General features: G+C 39.6%; 1 protein-coding gene across 1 annotated transcript in view; it reads left to right on the forward strand.

Moving 5' to 3' along the window:
* Positions 1-22,053, forward strand: part of LOC108551950 (von Hippel-Lindau disease tumor suppressor) — a 148,444-nt gene that overhangs the window by 1,086 nt on the left and 125,305 nt on the right. The window lies entirely within an intron of this gene.

A 22,053-nucleotide genomic window follows, 5' to 3' on the forward strand; every position in this document is an offset into this window, starting at 1 on the left:
GCCATTATTCTATTTTAAACGATGAGTTCTTGCTGCCCTCTGGGAGTGTAACCGCATATTACAGTGCACATGTTTGATGGTAACGTAGGTTGTACTTATCATGAGAATATGACGCGTTCAGCACATATGTTATTTCTAAAGTATATAATTGAACTAATACTTTAAATCAAACGAAGATAGAACAAAATTGCAATATACAAAAACTTGTTAAACATACTTTAAAAACCTATCGTTAAAAATTAAATATCCCCCAATATTTTTGTATTTTTAGAAAAAAAGAAATTAAATCTTATAATGGCATTCCATAACAATCGTTTTTATTCCCGTTACCAAATGACTTTCAAATATATTTTATTTTTACAAACTCTATACTCATAAGAAAACCAATATCAGAATTAATTTCAAATTTAAGAAGCCAATTTCGAATTGCAAGTTGATCGCATAAAAGATATTGGTAATACCGACAACCGATAACAGAAAGGAAAGAAAGGGAAGACCGATGTCGCATCGATCGAGCGTGTCGTGAAGGAAAAAGGAATTAATCTACGTGTCCGATCGAGCAAATCGTTCGCGAGACGCGACGCTGATATACCACGCGGGCACGTTCAGGTTAATTTATCGCCGGTTCGCTCTAATCGTCCTTCGTAATTTATTACTACTCTGTTCATATTTATTGGAGGGGTGGCGGGCCCCTGGCCCGGTGTATTGTGCGCGTGAAATTGCTTATATTGTTGCCTGCTCGTTGGATCACGATAAATTATTCGGTCGCGAAGGTGTGATACCTGACGTGCGCCCGATAGATCGCAATTGTGGACGAACATGATTTGATATGGTACTTTATGTCCCTGTGCTTTGTGCGCCCTCTCGTGCATCAATCGCGAATTCTCTTCTGTATTAGCAGATACTTGGTCGGTGTGAAGCAGATTTTGAATTTCTCTACTTAAATTTTTCGGACATTTTTTTCTTTTACTTTTGAAACTCAATTATTTTTATTTTGAATTGAGAGAAGAGAATTATTATTTTACTATTTTCTGTTAAATTTTATCGAAGTTATATTTCCTTTACTCCATCTAAAATACCTACATATGCTAAAGTGAGAAGTTGTAGATGGCGCAGGTATTTGTTTAGCAAGTTATAATAATAGTGATTTTTACTTCCTAGAAATAGGTTGGCAAACTCTGCTGACAGTGACGAACGATTCATCGCGAGTGGTCTCTGTGGAAGAAACAATATAATTCGTACGCATAACACACGGGAATATATACGCGTCGGTAGAATATATTTACAGTCGATGATTACAAACTCTGGCGAAGGTTTGACGTACCCACATAGACAATCATGAGATCGTTTCGCAACGAGCAGGACAATTCATCCGGTCAAATATTTGCTTCCGGAATTTCGACGTCGGCTAACCTTCCAACCGCCAATGGTAGCCTAGCTTTTCGTCGTTCGAATAACGATAATCGGGTGGCCTGGTTGCACGCAATTTCGCGGTGGAATGCTCGTTCATCGACACGTCACGCGATTTTAACCTAGAAAACTAAACGTTAAGTCTTTCGGTGGAGCGTCGATCGAGCTTCACGATCGATTACATATTTTTCAAAACGTTCGCGAGACTCGACGAAAATTGGCAATTACTCGTGGCGTCTTGGCGTTCTTTATGGCGTTCCTTCGTCCGTGATAATGATGGTCGAACGAAATGGTTCAGGTGAAAGGTCGCGTTTTCCTTCGGATTATTAATTATTCGCGCGTTATACGTCGTTTCACGCGGACGGAACGATTCATGGGAACGGTCGTCGTTCAGGGGGAAAGGGGACGATTTTGATGAATAGTCGGCCATGATTCGGGCGAGATAAAACGTCGCCATTGGCAGACAGCCCACGTGACTCGTAATCGTATCGTTCGAGCGCATGATCGTGTCTGCTGGAGGATGAAAACTTCGGTTTTCTCTAGTTCTCGCGGTGCAAATGGAAGTAGTTGATCGGGTACCGGGTTTTAGGAACGCATTTCAGGCGGTGCATACGAAATGCTGGTTTACCGCGCGCCATTTTTTTTTTTTAGAAATAATCTCCGTATAACTGCGTGTACGTTTTTCCTGATTTATACAAATCGTTGATTTTTGGGTTTGAAAATTTTACGAATGTTAATTTCGTGGTTGATTTGATAGGAAATAATTATTTAATTATTTATTGGGAAATTAAATATCGAAAATTCGTGAATGTATAATTGAAGTTCCATTTCTTTAACTATGAACATTATTGCATCGCGAATACACAGACGTGAAAACGATTGAAAATTCAAATAAAATTGATCTATAGATTCTTGGATAGTTCTAATAAAAATTTTTATTCAATCACAACAAACTTACGATAAATCTCGAAGTATTCCAAGTATCAAAATTCGGTAAAGGTCCATCATCATCTAGTTCTCCATCGGTGTTATAATAAAAATCAGAAACATCCACAAAAATTCTTACTCAACTGCAACAAATTTTAAAACATAACTATTTGTCCAAAAGAAGGAAAGAAAAAAGAAAGGAACTATAAAAAATATACTTATCTATAAATCTCGAAATACCGGTGCAAGTATTAAAATTCCAAGAGAGGCCATCATCATCTAGTTCTCCATCGGCGTTATAGTAACAATTAGGAACATCCACAAAAATCCTTACTCAACTGCAACAAATTTTAAAACATAACTACCTATCCAAAAGATGGAAAGAAAAAAGAGGGAACTATAAAAAATATACTTATCTATAAATCTCAAAATACCGGTGCAAGTATTAAAATTCCAAGAGAAGCCATCATCATCTAGTTCCCTATCGGTGTTCTAATAAAAGTCAGAAACATCCACAAAAATTCTTACTCAACTGCAACAAATTTTAAAACATAACTACCTATCCAAAAGAAGGAAAGAAAAAAGAAAGGAACTATAAAAAATATACTTATCTATAAATCTCGAAATACCGGTGCAAGTATTAAAATTCCAAGAGAGGCCATCATCATCACCGTGAACGGTGGATAAAAATCACCCTGTAACCTTTTCCACCGATCAGAACCGTGGGCTTGAGTTGCAACCAGCTCTAGCAAACTCCACTTGTCCGGAGGACGGTTAGCAGCATCCAGAGACCAAACGTGGAGGACAATTCCCGGAGGATGGAAGAGGTCCCGAGACTTCAGACAGTCGAGTTGGCGCGCCATCGAGCAGTAGGATTGAAACGAAACTGTTAAAAGCGTTTCATTAGCCGGGCGTGCTCGACGGGGTCATTGTTCGAGGGATGACCAGCAGCGGAAGACGCGAAAGGAGAAACTACTACGGGATCAATATTGGCCGGGGCCGGTATTTGTTTGGGACGAAGCGGATTGCACGCGGACGACACCGGTTGGACGCGATCGATTCGAGATGGAACTGTTTCATTAAATCGAAAAACGTCTTCGTTCCGTCGTGAAAGGGCTCGAACGAGATCGGGAGAAGGTTGGATGTTGGGATTTCTTGGGGTACAGGTGTGCCGAACGAGCTGGTTCTCTTCTTCTTTCCATTTCCTTTTTGTTAAGGAAGGCAGCTTGTTTCTGGAATAGATCAGGGTTCGCGTGGGGGAAAGGGTGTCTTGATTGCGAATATTTTCTCCTTCTGTGTGAGAGTCGCAAGAGGCTTTTTGAATCGATTAGGGTCCTTGCTGTGGGGGATAGGGGGTTTATAACCAATATCTTTTTCTTTTCTTTTTCTATGGGGTAAGAGAAGATTTGTTTATGCGTCATTTGGAGTATGTATAGTGGAAGTTTAGTATAATGTGAACATTTTTTCTTCTTTTCCTAGTAAAGTGGACTTTAGGTTTGAAGCGATTAGGATTCACGCGATGAAAGGGGTAGTTGCCTAGCAAATATTTTTTCCTTCTTTTGGAATAAGAAAAGGTTTGTTTGTGGATCATTTGGAATTTGTATACTGGAAGTTTAGTATAGTTAGTGAATATTTTTTCTTCCTTTTCCTAGTAATAGTTCTCCATCGGCGTTATAGTAACAATTAGGAACATCCACAAAAATCCTTACTCAACTGCAACAAATTTTAAAACATAACTACCTATCCAAAAGATGGAAAGAAAAAAGAGGGAACTATAAAAAATATACTTATCTATAAATCTCAAAATACCGGTGCAAGTATTAAAATTCCAAGAGAAGCCATCATCATCTAGTTCCCTATCGGTGTTCTAATAAAAGTCAGAAACATCCACAAAAATTCTTACTCAACTGCAACAAATTTTAAAACATAACTACCTATCCAAAAGAAGGAAAGAAAAAAGAAAGGAACTATAAAAAATATACTTATCTATAAATCTCGAAATACCGGTGCAAGTATTAAAATTCCAAGAGAGGCCATCATCATCACCGTGAACGGTGGATAAAAATCACCCTGTAACCTTTTCCACCGATCAGAACCGTGGGCTTGAGTTGCAACCAGCTCTAGCAAACTCCACTTGTCCGGAGGACGGTTAGCAGCATCCAGAGACCAAACGTGGAGGACAATTCCCGGAGGATGGAAGAGGTCCCGAGACTTCAGACAGTCGAGTTGGCGCGCCATCGAGCAGTAGGATTGAAACGAAACTGTTAAAAGCGTTTCATTAGCCGGGCGTGCTCGACGGGGTCATTGTTCGAGGGATGACCAGCAGCGGAAGACGCGAAAGGAGAAACTACTACGGGATCAATATTGGCCGGGGCCGGTATTTGTTTGGGACGAAGCGGATTGCACGCGGACGACACCGGTTGGACGCGATCGATTCGAGATGGAACTGTTTCATTAAATCGAAAAACGTCTTCGTTCCGTCGTGAAAGGGCTCGAACGAGATCGGGAGAAGGTTGGATGTTGGGATTTCTTGGGGTACAGGTGTGCCGAACGAGCTGGTTCTCTTCTTCTTTCCATTTCCTTTTTGTTAAGGAAGGCAGCTTGTTTCTGGAATAGATCAGGGTTCGCGTGGGGGAAAGGGTGTCTTGATTGCGAATATTTTCTCCTTCTGTGTGAGAGTCGCAAGAGGCTTTTTGAATCGATTAGGGTCCTTGCTGTGGGGGATAGGGGGTTTATAACCAATATCTTTTTCTTTTCTTTTTCTATGGGGTAAGAGAAGATTTGTTTATGCGTCATTTGGAGTATGTATAGTGGAAGTTTAGTATAATGTGAACATTTTTTCTTCTTTTCCTAGTAAAGTGGACTTTAGGTTTGAAGCGATTAGGATTCACGCGATGAAAGGGGTAGTTGCCTAGCAAATATTTTTTCCTTCTTTTGGAATAAGAAAAGGTTTGTTTGTGGATCATTTGGAATTTGTATACTGGAAGTTTAGTATAGTTAGTGAATATTTTTTCTTCCTTTTCCTAGTAGAGAGGACTTTAGGTTTGAAGCGATTAGGATCACAGGATGAAAGGGTAGTTTGTTAGCAAATATTTTTTCTTTCTTTTGGAATAAGAAAAAGTTTGTTTCTAGACCATTTGGAGTATGTATAGTGGAAGTTTAGTATAGTTTGTGAATATTTTTTCTTCCTTTTCGTAGTAGAGAGGACTTTAGGTTTGAAGCGATTAGGATCACACGATGAAAAGGGGAGGTTTCCTAGCAAATATTTTTTCCTTCTTTTGGAATAAGAAAAGGTTTGTTTATGAACCATTTAGGACATGTATAGTGGAAATATAGTATAGTTTGAGAATATTCTTTGATAGTTGTTGCTGCCTGATTTTCACAGACACTAATAAGATTCTGTTTTCATACTTTGCCCATGATTCCTGAATTAGTGAGGAGTTATCCTACTCTGGTTTACAAATGGCAATTATCGAAGACCCAATTTCACAAAATAGGGATAATAAGAAATTCAGCAAAACTACAAAAGATAAAATCAAATAACAGATAAATTCACTAATAAATATTAAATAATTATAAAATAAGTAGTCTAACTAAAAATATTCGCGTTGTAATTAACAATACAAAGATAAAATTGATCATTTCCATTCAGCGTTCAATAAGTAATTAATTATCGAAACCCATCTGAAATCGACTCGTCTCGTTTTCGTCTAAATCAATTTTTGTTATAATTAGAGGAAGAATCCGAGAAACATGTCTGCTGGCTGTAAAAACGCGACGATAAATACTTAAAAGCGACGATTTTCCATGTATTAATAATTCGGGGTGGACGTTGTGCCAACAGATTTCGAAATGTTCATGAAAATTTATTGCTATAACGCGGTATAACGGCAGAAAAATGTCGATGAATAATCAGAATTAATGGCGTCTGTAAACTAACCTCACCAGCCTGTTACACCGGGGCTTTTTAGAAACGCGACCTAGCACGTTATGAACGGGCCAGATCCTCTTCGAATCGATGGGAAAGAGAAAAAGAAAAATGGGTATGAAAGTGCAAGAAATTGATGATGGCGGTTCGATAAAGTTTAGGGGATATAGTCCCGTTCGTGTGGAAAATTCAATTTTTGTAGAAAAATTCCTGCTTATTTTCTGCCACGTATACCTTGCTTCGTATTTTATTTTTACGCATGCTTTAATTTTCCTTCGATACTAAAATTTTTCATTCAGGTACCTTCGTTTACGGTAATGGTACCTTCTTACTGGTACCATTTTTCAATATTGGTACTATATTGGTACTGTACTCGAGCGATGAAAGAATGTTTTAAATTATCTGTTAGCCTTCGAAAATTATTATTTCACATGAATTCTAATGGTGCCTTCTTACTGGTACCATTTTTCAATATTGGTACTATATTGGTATTATACCCGAGCGATGAAAGAATGTTTCAAATTATCTGTTAGCCCTTGAAAATGTTCATTTCACATGAATTTTAATTTTGGAGGCATTACTGTAATTTTATTGGATCTTTCAGATTTTAATTTTATAATAATATATTAATAATATATTAATAACATTCAAATATTTCTGCAGAATATAAAAGGTCCATGATATCTATGCAATATTATTTTATTCTACCAATTATTATTAAAAATTTTAATTAATTCGATTTCTATTCTCTCAAAAGCAAACTAAATTCTGGATATATAGGGATAAAATGGGGATTAACTAGATCAAATTTAAAAAACAATATTTTATAATTCATATAATATTCAAACATACGTTATTTCTATCCTTTTTTTATTTATTCCAAACCAACCCCATATTTATCTCGTCACTGGAAACCACTAAATCCTCCCCGAACAAACCATTAACATCGCAGGAAAAAAAACTACAATATTCTCATCGATAAACCCGAATTAACATTAAAATACCATTAAAAAGAACAATTCTCATTTCGAGCACATTCATCGTGGAGCAGATGGTCGTAATAAAAGTGCCAAGTATAAAAGCGTCAAATTTCCTGGCTTTCATCCCCACTGACTAGTACGAAGGGGTGGAAAAAAGCAGGGAAAAAGGAAGAAAGATAAAGAAAAATGTCCACCTGGAAACACGTTTTAATCTTCTGGAACTCCCGTGGAGGATGAATCAAAGGTCGGACACAGCATCGACGTGGCTCCATCTGCCGCGAAAAATAAAGCCTCGAAACCACGGCGTAACCGGGCGAAAGGCGGGATGGGGGGTGGAATTGATAGCGATCTTAATTAAAATTAGGAGGTTCGCCGGAACAGTCGTGTTACGCTTTCGACAATCGTTTCGGCTCGTCGTCCGCGATTTGCATAACAGTAAAGATCCCTGAACTCCCCTTATGCACGGGGACACGTAACACGCGGTCGTTACTTAGGCAATTTCATTAACCGCGAACCTACTTCCGGCGTGCTCTCCCGACCAACGATACACAGCCTGGGAATTGCGTCACGATCACGTAACCGAGCGTGTAGCTTCTTTCCAAACCGGGCCCATCGTTCCCCGACTGCTGGCAGTGCCTGTGTCTCTGCTAGGACGGATAGCAGAGAGATCTCGTGTTCGTGCCTGCTAGCAAGATGTTGGTTGTGTAAGTCGGCAAGATAATCGTGAAGAGCAGGGAACGTAATAACCGTGGGTTCTAGCTGCGTTTTGGGTGCTGCTTGACGAAATGATCCGCGATGATCAGGCGGGAAGTCAGGGTTCGCGTTTGAAGCCTGATGCAATCCACGTCGTTTAGAGTCGTCAATGGTCCAGAGGCTTTTCGAGAATCTCAATTAGACGCGATAGAGTTGCGTAAGGTCTGAGACAGCTGATAGGCCAAGGATTCCTTTCGCTGAATTTAAGATTAGAATCGTAATTTGGTAAAAAGTTGGGATTTATAGGTGAAGGATTTAGCAAAGGAGTCAGCAGAAACACGGTGTCCAGGTGGACGTGTGGTGAAATTTGAAACCTGATGCAATCCACGTCCTTTAGAGTCGTTATTGGTCCAGAGGCTTTTCGAGAATCTCAATTAGACGCGATAGAGTTGCGTAAGGTCTGAGACAGCTTATAGGCCAATTCCCTTTCGCTGAATTTAAGATTAGAATCGTAATTTGGTAAAAAGTTGGGATTTATAGGTGAAGGATTTAGCAAAGGAGTCAGCAGAAACACGGTGTCCAGGTGGACGTGTGGTGAAATTTGAAACCTGATGCAATCCACGTCGTTTAGAGACGTCGTTGGTCGGGAGGCTTTTCGAGAATCTCAATTGAACGTGATAGAGTTGCGTAAAGTCCGAAAGAACTGATAGGCCATGGATTCCTTTCGCTGAATTTAAGATTAGAATCGTAATCTGGTAAAAAGTTGGGATTTATTGGGACCGAGCAGAGGTGTAAGCAGAGACGTAGAGAGGTAGCCACGTGGACATATGGCGGAATTTATTTCGAGATCATTCAAATGTATTCTATTCCGACTATCGAGGTGGCGATCAAATTCACGAAGTGATTCCGCGTCACAGGAGCATATTGAGCGTGTATGCCAGCGAGCTGTATATCAGACAGATATATCCAGCCGTTTTTGATTCATCGTGACCGGTGAAGTCACCGGGAAGAAGCATATCTTGGCATGCCATCGCGAATCTCGAACCGATGAGGCCGTTAGACAGTCTATTTCCTTCGTGTCGGTGGTAACGGTGACACCGGGCTTTATTACGATTTCGAGGGGAATGCGAAATCACTTTGACCGGGTGCTGCGACGTTACTCGGGTATTAAAGTACCGGTGGGAACGTAAGGTGGGTTTGAGGAAAGATTGGCAGATCAGAAATGCGTTATTTCGCATTCCGTTTCGCCGTTTAACACGAACGCGCGGACTTTGAGAATTCCTGGCATCCACTCGAGGTTCAGGGACCTTGGGATGAGCGATATCGAAGAAGAAATACTTGGAATTTTGGTCTGGACTATCCTTCTTCTTAAAACTATGCATCAGATCTTGGAGATCGCAAGATTCGATGGTAAGATAGAGATTTGGACATAGAGTTAGTCGCTAGTCTAACAGAGGGACTTTGGATTCCTGACATTTAGTGACTTTCGGAATTTTATAGGAAGATTAGTTGATCGTGCGACTCTCGAGGTCCTCGAGAGCGATGGAGTTTAACGAGGAAGTCGTCCAAGTAGTAGAATTCTTAATGAGCCTTTTAGAGCCCTAGAATCTGGTTTTGGAGGCACCTGGTGTCACTGAACTTGACGAGATCATCCGGTTATAGATCTCGACCTGAATTCCTCGGGGGTGTTGACATCCAACAAGATCGGCTCTTGGAGGACCCATTCTGAAGTCTTCGAGAGTGACGAAGTCTGGCAATAAGAGTTACTAACTCATCCGAGTTACACAACTCAGCCTGTGTTCTTAAGATTCCTAGAATCTGGTCTTGGAGAGATTTAGTGTCATTCTATCCAACAAGATCATAATATAATGTAAGATTAATGCTAGATTAATCCTATGCTGACAGAGATCTGCGCGTTTGATGAACAATGACTTCTTTTTAATAACAAAACAGATTTATTAAGACTAAAATATTACACTAGGTTCCTCTCAACTCTAACTCTCAGACACACGATTCTCTACTTACTACGTCTGGACTACGCGCATTCTGCCTCGCTCACGTCCTTGCACCCTTATTTAAAGTCTAACACTCTCTCTTTTCATACGCAAGCTCTTTTCGTTGATCACTCATTTTCCGCGTGACCTCGCCATTGGTGGGCCAGGTACTTCAGACACTCGGACACGTTCCTAGATAAATATCTCATCTATACAATTCTTGCACGTGGTCATCTGTCTGCTTGCATATACTTCAGATGATACCCTCAATGCCTAAGCGAAACCGCTCTAGCTCATAATACCACAGCAATGATCCTGTCTGACGCTTCTCGCATCATTAGTTTGATCCGAACTCATTCTGATACTCATTCTGATTGATACTCATGCCGATGTTGACAAGACATGTCTTGTTTCCCCGGTTGGCAAGTCTCCTTACTAATAGTTTCTCAAATAGATTCGCGTCTGAAACTCCTAGTCCCACATCGACGACCCTAAATTTCCCCTGGATCCGCCTACCAGCATTCACTGGAAGAGCAAGGAGGCTATCTTCGCGTTCCAACTTTCAGAGACCCCGGAGTTTTTATCGCCAAAACAAATCCGAATGATGAAGCACCCTCCAGGAAGAGTTTCGTGTCTCTGGGAATTATTCCGAAAACTCGGCGAAAACAGCCATCTTATCCGTTTACGTCCAGATCGATGCTTCCAGCTGGATGACCGACGATGACTCGGCTAGCCTGGATCGGCTCATAGATCGGCTCTATTTACGAATCGCTATATAAAAGCACTCGTAACTTCGTAGATTCCATGCCGGTGATCTCGCATATCGGTGGCTGCTCTGTACCCAGAGTTTTGCCGGGATTCCCCTACACGTGAAGAATCGCTGATATACCTTCACGTGGCTTGGGAGTCCCAGCTCTCTCGTTTCGTTGCTTTGCCAATCGTTTTTCTCAATTTCATAACCGCGGACTATCTAACTTTACGACTCGGTCGTCGTCCATGTCAGATTCTATCCTACAGGAATTTTTAAGATCATCCATCATTTTTTTTCCCCATGTCAACTTCTGTGGTTATCATCAACTCTATTACCACCGACTCTGCACTATGACTTATTTGTACATAGTGACATTAGGATATGAAACTCCATTTGCATTTCTTAATAATAATATAAATACGTACCTTTCGCTACGGTGGGCATTACTGCGGAGTCCCTCTCGTAGAATGAAGCGCTGTGTCAAAGATGGAAACATTACGTGCGCGCAGTCTTTAGCATCTGAGTCCAAGTCTTTTGAAAAAAGAAGGAAAAGAAAAAGAAAAACTGATTACTGCAATAGCGCTTGCAATTCTTTGCGAAGAGAGCTAAGTGGAATGGGAGCACTTGTCTTAATTTTTGGCTCAATTTTTGTTGTTGGTGACTATAGTTACCCGTTGCGTGTAGGTGGTGTCTCGTGATTGGTGACTATAGTCACCCGTTGCGTATAGATGGCGTCTCGTGATTGCTGACTATAGTCCCCCGTTACGTATAAGTAGCATCTCGTGGCCTGTGACTACAGTCACCCGTTGTGCGTAGGTGGCGTCCCGTGATTGGTGACTATAGTCACCCGTTGCGTATAGGTGGCGTCTCGTGATTGGTGACTATAGTCACCCGTTGCGTATAGGTGGTGTCTCATGACTGGTGACTATAGTCATCCATTACGTATAGGTAGCGTCACGTGATCGGTGACTATAGTCACCCGTAGTAGCGAAAGAGTTAATATTCAGTGCAATTTGTTATAGGAAGTGCTCGTCACTCGAGTAGCAGGAATTAGTATGACAGTTGATAGAATCTCACTATAGTGATTCGATTGAATAATTTTCCATTCTTCCAGGATTTCGAAATATGATTGAAAATAAAAAATAAAAGATTGGTTTATACTGTTCGGTAAAGATAAAACGCAGGAGTTGAGAGTTAGATAACCTGGTAGGCGAGCTACGTCATAATCAAGGCCAAAGGATCGACCGCTGGAGAACTCGAGGAATGCTCGCACGTCTTTTCAGCTGCGAACAGAATGCAAAGTATACAGCTGAGGATTCAATGAGCGCGTAAACCGTGGAATACCGATAAAGTCGGGACGGTCGTGCAGCTATTCTTGGCGATCGGGATGGGGCGTCTGCCAGAGAAACTGATGATCTCCGACTCACAGGGTAATAAAGATGGCGGCGCGTCTGAAATTCGCGCGCATTCAAATTGCACGCGTTCCGCGGGGACGAAATATTAAATTCTGATAATCCTCCGATGATCAGGGGTTCAATGTCTCTTAATTCCATTTCTTCCACCGTTATAAAATCCTATCCTCTTCTCTTTTCCCTTCCTTAGACTTTCAACCGTAAGGGAGGGGTTAAAAGAGCGATAAGATTGCTCTTTTTAATTTTTCAATTTTTAATTTTCAATTATCTTATTTTCAATCGCGTTATTTTTTCCATAGATTTCTTAATTTATATTTCTTCCATTACTTTTTCACGTATTACTTCGATAAAATGTAATGGCTATTTTTATTTCTACGATTTGTCATAGTTTCGGCCAAAATTTGGTTATGTTCGTTACTTATGTTCCTTGATGGAAGCCATGCTAGATATGCAAGAGGGGTTAAGTGCATGTTCACCTCGTCCTTAATATCTCTTATGGCACCATTTACTGCAAAGCTGGTTCCTATTTATCGATCAACCTAATAATTCATGTATAATTTACGTAATATCGAGTTGACCAAAAACCAATATCGATTTCTTATACGTAAAATGATAATTATAGCGTTTAAAACGAAACAAAAAATTTGGTCGATCCGTGATAAATAATTCCAATTAGAAACAAATTATTTTATACATTTTTCGAGCATCATTTATACTAAACGATACTCGTACATATTACATTTATATCACAATTATAGACAAATGAGATTCACTCATTGGATCTCACAATTTCACGATTATATTTTTGTACCTCGGTGCATTTTAAGGGTAGCATTTCCAAGGGTGCGTGATTGCATTTATAGGATGATCTTTTTCATTCGATCGTAATTTTTCGGAGACGTCGCGAACGTTTAAACATTCGGTGTGCAGGTGAGAACGTTAAGACAGAGGGGAAGCATTGTCTGGACAGCTGTATTCAGCGTGGGCCGTTGGAAATAAAGATTCCCCGTCTGTTTCTCAATCTTTTACCGCGACCCTGTACGTGATCCGTTTACCTTGGCGGAATCGGTAAAAAGTAATAGCAGTTTTACGACCGGTGCATTCCGGACTCGTCGTGTTGCCCGCTTAGATCGATACTGCGAATTCTTTTCCCCTTTTCCGTGCGTATCTTCGTAAATGAGAATTGAGTTTGCTTCTTCCCCGCATTCTGACGGCCGATATACCTTCTTAATGCCCCTATAGACCATAGGGGACGCGATCGTTGGAAACACTGTATCACGAAGATCGGTTTAAAGTGTAGATATGATCGTTCGACGATTCCAAATGACCGATTTTAACGAGTAAACTGCTGTACAATGGCGTTTTGGGTTTGCGTGGATTTATTTTGGATATATGTCTCACAGTGACTACAAAAATAATTAAAATTCTGGGTATAAAGATGGAGTCACGAGTCCAGTTAAGGATTTTTATATCAATTTTAATTTTTAAATTTAATTTATTTATTTTAAGTCTGCGAATAATTTTCATGCTCTGTGAGAATGGATAATTTAGGTTCTTATTTTGGTATTGGAAGCATTTTTGATTTTTTAATACTCAGGAATTTTGGGAATACCTAGATCGATACCTAACTCATTAATTTTTATTTTTATTTTTTGAATAATTTCCTAGCTATATTTTAGCAACTAACAATCGGGATTTTTCCTTACTATTTGAAGTATTCTAGATATATAATATTTAGGAATTTTGGTAATTTTAATTTTTTTAATTTTTTGAATAATTTTCTAGCTATATTTTAGGAATTAATAATTGGTTTTTTCTTTAGTATTGGAAGTAGGAATTTAAAATTTTTGTAGGAATTTAAAGACCGAATTATTTTTCAAAAATTTGTTAAAAATCTCCGAATCTTTCATTATCGATTTAATGAATGAATAAAGAAGTTGTTATATTAAGATATTTTGAAAAATACAAATATGCATCATTTTTTGTATAAATTCAGTGAACGAAGCACCAGTGTTAGTACAGGATAAAGAAAATTTTATATAAAATTGGTATCGTGTTAACACGATCATGCTCGTTAAGTTTATTCCTCGTGCTATCATTTCTAACATAAATTCGCAATATACTGGAGTATTTACAACAGTTTATAACTCCATACAACACTATATTACAGATACGAGCTTAGATACATTTCACAATTTCATTTCCAATCTTTGCACTTGGAGTCTTCGATTTCGACGAAAGTAATTACACGTTTCCCCGATAATTAGTCGAGATTGCGAGATAACTAGGGTAAGATAGTGGCGGCACGCATGAGATGCATTGGGTCAGATTTCAAGAACAAATGGGACAATTCCCAGGTAGGTCATAGGTTGCCGTATCTACAGGTGCGTCCTTGTTCCCTGTTTCATGCTCGTCTTGGGACGTGTGGCTGCTTACGCGCGTTCAGCATAGCATAGGGTAATTACATCCATGTAATCGCTAAATAAGTTCCTCCAAGACTGTATTTAATTACCTAGTTACCTCAGTTTAATTTCGACACCAATTATATCGATAACCAACAATCATGGCAAAATTCTTATTCAAAAATTAGTCGAATGATCCAGTCAGGGAAGGATCCTATGATCGAGAACAGGTCTCGAAGCCTGAAAAGATTTTCGTGAAATTTCTTTTCGAAATTAATTCATATTTCTTTCTTCTAATTATAGTATGAAAGAAGAAAATGATTAAAATTCAGTGAAATTTATAATTGTTATCTACGATTAATACTAGATTAATGCTAGAATGCTAGATAGAGATCTGCGTGTCTAATAAACGACTCCTTTTTAACCCTTTTACTACGACGTGTCAAAGATGGAAGTATTACGATCATGGAGTCTTTAGCATTCTTTGCGTCTTCTGACGCAAATTTTTTGAAGAAAAAGAGGAAAGGAAAAACTGACGATCACAGTAGAGCTTGCAATTCTTTACGAAGAGAGTTAAGAGGAATGATAGCACTTGCCTTAATATTTTACCCAATTTTTCTGGTCAGTGACTATAGTCACCCACCCTGTGTAGATGGCATCTCGTAGTCGGTGACTATAGTCACCCGTAGTAGCGAAAGGGACAATATTGATGCTCAGGGTCGACTTTTAGAAGTCCTAAACAGAGGCTCATGCCTCTATAAGGCTAGCAAAAATTTTAAAGATTTGCTTAAGCTGAAATGTTATACTAGGTTTCTCTGAACTCTAACTCTCAAACACACGGTTCTCTACTCACTACGTCTCGACTAGTATTACTACAGTAGCGTATTCTGACTTGCCCGCGCCATTGCACCCTTATTTAAACGCGACCTCGCTCTTGGTGGGCCAGGTGCTTCAGACATTTGGACACATTCCTAGGCTTTCGTTCATTGCTTGCACTCGACCCGGTTATAAATATCTCATCCATACAATTCTTGCACGTGGTCATCCGTCCGTTCACATGCACTCTAGATGATACCTTAAACGTCTAAACCGGATCCGATATCGCTCTTAATACTGTTTCCTTTGCTAGAGTCCTTCTTAGCTCACAATACCATAGTTATTTACACCTTGTTAGCGTTAACACCTTGTCCTATAGTAATTCGAACTTTTCAACTTAGCAAATACCATAAATTCGTTGTACGCTGCAATCTTGATCCAAATTTCCGTCAAATTTCGAGTCAATGAGACGTAGATCCTAGCTCCTTTTAATTTTCCTCATTGAGTACGTCGAAAATTCGCGTTGTTTCCACGAGTATCAGGTCACGGGGTACAGGGGTGGTTAATTTCTTCCGTGGACCACTGTGTACACTGCGCAAAAGGAGATCAGCCTATCAAGAGGCGACTGAAATACGGCGTGACCGCGACAATGCTCATGGCAATCGGCACAGCAAGGCATGCAAGCCATTCAACGACCAGAACTAATAACACAACTCGCGAATCCACTGGACACGGGACCCACCCCTTCGGGGAATTTCCTTGTGCAAGCAGTCGGGGAGCACCCATAATTCACGTCGTCAGGGATCGGGCCCAGGTCGAATCTCACCGGGCAAATAATATCTTCCGGTGCTAGCTCCGAGCCAACCACGCAAGTCTCGGCGAATATCGAATGGAAGAAAATGGGGATGAAATTCTGCAGCGGCTACGAGAGGACGTAATCGAATCCCGAAGAAATCTTCAGCGTACCGTCTCTTGATTGCTCGTGTTCGAGGATTGAACACCTCCACGCTGGCATATAGGACTCTCGTGCTTTGCTACCAATCCCAATTTATTATTTAACTCGAATTATTTGATCGGTGCTCACAGTTTTGTGTTTAAAGTCGCTTTGTCAGGCATTTGTAATATATTGGAGAAATTAAGCTTTAAGGGAATGAAGAAAATTTATAGTTTATAAAAATGGATGCAGGTTTGAATAATCATGGTGGAAGCGTTATTCAACTCACCTTTGTGGTTTTAGTCAAATTACTTTAATTTATTAAATGATTATGTTGAAGATAATAGTGGTAATTTTGTGGTCTAGAGATGAAGTATGTCTGAATGTTCATTCAAAGCTGGGTAAAAGTAAAAGTTAGTAGTAAAATTCTACCAATTGTTGTAGGTAAAAGTAGATATACTATTTTAGTTATTATAATCATTAATATTAAGTTTCGCTTCGTCCAAGTTTATTTGTTTGCTTTTTTCTGTGGATTTTGTATAATTATTTCATGTAAATATGTATAGGGTATTCCAAAATTTACGTATGATTTTCATTTTGCACCATTTGTGTAGTAAACTGTTACCAACGAAAAAAAAAAGAAATACTAAGATAGTAAGTATATTGATATATACTTTATGAATTAATACAAAAATTTACAATTTTTAATCAAAAACCTGTTTTCTATCAAAATTACTTGCGTGGATTTTGAAGCACCCATTATATAGTAATAAAAAGTGTCGTCCTTCCTTCAATTTCGAGCACAGTCAACTAAATATCAACATATTAGATGTACCAATTGGGTAGATGGCGCGACTGACTTATTCCTTTGGTCTCCATGCTGGGAGAGCCATCGCTGCTATACATATTGCAAACTTTCTTATAGATATTCGCTAATATTATTCAGGTTCCTTCACGTGCACTTCATATTTCACTCTTTGCTTGTACAAGTCTGCTTCACAGTGCATCCATATTGCTTACTACAATGTAACTAAATTAGGGATTTCTTAGTTACCACTAATAGCTTTTTAAAATTCCAAGTTTATGGAAGAAATAACAGGGAAAATAATGTTTCCAGTGGGACACATCTCTTCTTTCCAATACAATTCTTCTCCTAACGTCGAATCGTCTCTGACCAAAGTTAGATCTGTTAGGTGACGAGTTCACTTAGAGACCCAGGGTGCAGTCCGTTTCTTCTCCCTTCCTCCTTTTCCTTTCCATCTTTCCGTGTTCACCGCAACTTTTACTTCAATAGGGTCTGGCAATCCCAGTCACAGAACATTCGCTATTAGGGCCTAGAAATTGGAGCTGATGGATGAGGCGAGAACTCGCCAGGAGTACGTGGAATCTGAGACCCTCTCTGCTGGGAAACGTGAAAGACGCAGCCATAAAATCCGTGCATTAATATTTCTTTCTACTCTTCTCGCATCGTGTAATACTCTTAAAAGCTTCGCAACTTCAGCAGTCGTTTAACCCATTGCAATTATCAGAGATAAAGCCCTCATCGGGGAAACGAGAGCGCGAAGCACTCTTGCTTTGATTGCTTATGCATGATTTGAATTGAAATGAAAACGTGACTTCATGTGACATTTTTATAGATCATGTATATGCAAGTATAATATATATTATGTTCAATAATAATATAAAATTGAATTTCCTGTAATTGGGAACTCTTGATAATAGATATTCTGCAGTTTCTACGATCACTTTGGTCAGTTTTCGTATGTATCACAGATCGACCCAAATTTTCGAAAATATGAATTTTTTATTAACGTTTTTTGATTCCTTTTACGAGATTTACAGTAGATTCTGTGGATTATCGAAGTTGTAAATTATTGCGTCTGTTTGTAGCTCTAATCGATGTCAAAGTGCCGTACAAGATTAACAAGTTTGTCTACATTATAGAGCTTGTAGATATTTAATGCTAAGTTCTAAAATCTAACATGATTGATCAGCTTTCAGTTTTAACTTGGTTTATTAATTATCACTACCACTAGTTTCTGTTTAATATTTCAAATACTCAAAGCCATTTTAGCTTGTGGTCAACGATACTCAGCAGTCATCGACTCTTTAGTCCTCCATCTCTTCAAAATATCTCAGTTTATTATTCTAAAAATTGGAATACTTGATTGAAACCGACTATACACATTGCTGTACCAAGTTCTTCTACAATTTCATCATCTACATTCACAAATTTCCTCTTTAGTTGTTCATAAGTCATCGTGCACTACACCTAGCAGTTACACCAACTCTCTAGCCCTTCATTTCTCCAAAATTTCTCAATTTTCCATTCTAAAAATAGGGATATTTGATCGAAACCAACTACAAACAACATTCTATGAAGTTTTTCTATAATTTCATCATCTACTTTCACAAATTTCCTCTTTAGTTGTTCATAAGTCATCGTGCACTACACCTAGCAGTGACACCAACTCTCTAGCCCTTCATTTCTCCAAAATTTCTCAATTTTCCATTCTAAAAATAGGGATATTTGATCGAAACCAACTATAAACAACATTCTATGAAGTTTTTCTATAATTTCATCATCTACTTTCACAAATTTCCTCTTTAGTTGTTCATAAGTCATCGTGCACTACACCTAGCAGTGACACCAACTCTCTAGCCCTTCATTTCTCCAAAATTTCTCAATTTTCCATTCTAAAAATAGGGATACTTGATCGAAACCAACTACAAACACTATTCTATCAAGTTCTTCTACAATTCCATCATCTGCTTTCACCAATTTCCTCTCCAGCTTCTTGCAAGTCATTGTGCACTACACCCAGCAGTGACACTTCCTCCCTAGCCTTTCATCTTCCCCAAATATCTCTATTTCCCATTCGAAAAATTGGAATACTCGATTCAAACTAACTACAAACACTACACTACCAAGTTCTTCTACAATTCCATCATCTACTTTCACCAATTTCCTCTCCAGCTTGTCGCAAGTCATTGTGCACTACACCCAGCAGTAACACCTCCTCATCTTTCCCAAATATCTCTATTTCCCATTCGAAAAATTGGAATACTCGATTCAAACCAACTGCAAACACTACTCCACCAAGTTACCCTGAAATAAAATTCCATCATCTATTTCCACCAATCTGCATGCACGAAAGAATCCTACAAAGCACCCAAAGCAGCAAGGTTCCATAAAGAACCAAAGAGTCAAACCACCCCATCTGGCTTCCAATCTTCTTCTCACATCCTTTACTCCATCCCTTATAAATCCTGCGCGAAACCTAGAACGAGAACAGGTCCGCAATCGATTCGCCCTTTCAGTCTCCAGCCGAAACACCGGAAACGCGAGTCAGACGACGCTTTTGTCGCCGTCATCCGGCCAGAAAGCTAATTACCATCTTCGCGACGTGTCTGCCTTCCACGGAGTCGAACCACAGAGCCCGGAGACGTCTCGTCGGGGCAAGGCCATCGGAAATTACGAGAGGCAAAGTAGTATACCGAGTGGTACATAAGGGGTGGATAGCAGCAGCCGAGGAATCCGTGCTGACATCGGGCTATATCTGAACGTCGGAGGCTCAATTTCAATTTTCCACCCTTCGAATGCAGACTGCAGGGTGCAGCTTACACACAGACGGATCATTGCTTACACGCACACCAACACACGCGTGTGTTTGTACGCGATCGACAGTCAGACGCGTTGGAATGTGCCTGGGACAATATTCGAGAAGGTTCTTCCTTAATGGCTAATAAACCAACCCCCGATAAATTCGCTCGCCTATCCGCCTATTCTAATATTCTCTCCTCTCTCTCTCCCCCTCTCACCATTTGACTCCCACGCAGCGTTTCCAGCTGGAAAACGATCTTTTTTCTTCCGCTGAATATTCACTTCGTTTGGTCTAGCAGCCAATTTTCTTTTATTCGATCGGCCTGGATCGTTCTTCCGGCTCTTCCGTTGTTTTCCTCTAGGAACCACCCTCTCTGGTCTTCGCCGAGTGCAACGGCGTTCTTGCTAGTCTCTCCTCGATGGCCTTCTCGAGTCTCTGGTCTCCTCATTCTACGTGTCTCGGCCATCCGGCTGATCTTAATTAATTTTCCCCTGATTTATCCTGACCGGAGACCAGTCAGGTCAGTCGAGGTCGATGGTTTTTACTCGAGGTCGATGGTATTTTTACTCGAGGGTTGTGTCCGGGATTATCCCCATAAAATTTTTGTCATCCGTTTCCTCTTCGATTTCGATATTTTGTTTCGTGGCTTTTTCTCCATTTCTTACTTTTTATTCTCCGTTATTTATTTCCGTTCCGAGAAACGGACTTAACAGAGCCGCCATGTTGATTCAGACGCCACTCGCTGCGACTCGGGCAATCTATCGGGAGATTATCAAATGAGACGAACTTGGAGAAAATAAATTTCGCTTCGTTGTTGAGCGTCGCGACGCTGCATATATTTCACGTTACAAAACTCTGGCCTCGTGATATAACGGTTCGGCAGGCCGATTTATGTTGTGTATCGAATCTTAGCGACACGAATTATCGAATATCTATAGAGCCGTGGATTAACACGGTGCAAAAAGAACGGCTGGCAAAATACGGGAAATAAAATTGACAGGGATAGAACGAACCCGGGGGAAAAAGGACGGGGAAGGAAATCGATGGCTCATCGTATTCATGCGAATTCCTGTAACCGTTTTTCCCTTTTTCTTTCCTTTTCCTTCTTTCCGTTTGTTCGCTTCCTTTTTTCGCCACCGAATCTGCCTCGGCTGCCTTGCAGGCCAATTCGCTTTTCCTACCGTTTGTTCGGCGAAACAACGCGGAAAAGGGGATGACAAAGACAGGAAGTGGGGATCGAAGGGATGGAAAAAGGAGGAAAAGCCAGGTGACTGAAACACCGGTATCGGGCAGTGGCGATTTTTTTCTTTTATTACCGGGAATGATACACGTCCGGGCATCTCTGTTATCTGTTGACCGAGTCTCTGCAATTCATCCTGAGATTTTGATTAATCTTCTGCGAAACGGTGGCGCGCGGAAAAAATTATTTTGCTAACCGGGGATTAAAATTTACGCTGTTCGTCCGTTGTCGAGATCCTTCGCGGGATACGCGTGATTAAAAAGTTATTTATGACGGGACGCAGCTTATCATAATTAGTCGGGCTCGTATTAGCGAACGCGATATATGGCAGCTAGATCGGCGAGAGAATTATACGCATAAGAATGAAATATTGTGTCATTGTGACAGGGATTGATCGATAATTTTCTACCCTGTTTTTAATACTTTTTCGACGATTTTCTCGCGAGCAGTTACTGTGGTAATGGTTACATAGATTTTTAAATATATACAGGGTGTCCCAAAAAAAAAATGTATACACAATTTAACCCTTTGCAGGAGTAACAGTAATTCGAAGACTTTCTGTCATAAGGTCGACGATATTTTTAAAACAGTAAATAAGAAATCGTATGCAATTTAATTTAATAACAATCGTATTAAATTCCACGCATCGTTGGGTAATTATAAATTTGATATATTAATTAACATCCATCTTTAAAATCTGGTTAAATGGCGACTGAGAGGTGCCTCTCGAGTGCAAAGGGTTAATAGCTTATTCTTTCCAATTTATTTTTTATTTTCTAGCTACGACCCATTTAAAATAATGGCTGATTTTAGACTAGACTTTGAAAAACGTAAATATATTTTAAAGAGCTACTATAAGTGTGAAAACATACTGGAAGTAATCCATATAAATATATACTGTTTTTATAATCACGAAAAATGTGTATACATTTTTTTGGGTCACCCTGTATGTGTTGATGCA

Source organism: Eufriesea mexicana, unplaced genomic scaffold (genome assembly GCF_001483705.2).
Source record: "Eufriesea mexicana isolate 0111107269 unplaced genomic scaffold, ASM148370v2 scaffold5301, whole genome shotgun sequence".
In the NCBI taxonomy this organism is placed as follows: Eukaryota; Metazoa; Arthropoda; class Insecta; order Hymenoptera; family Apidae; genus Eufriesea; species Eufriesea mexicana.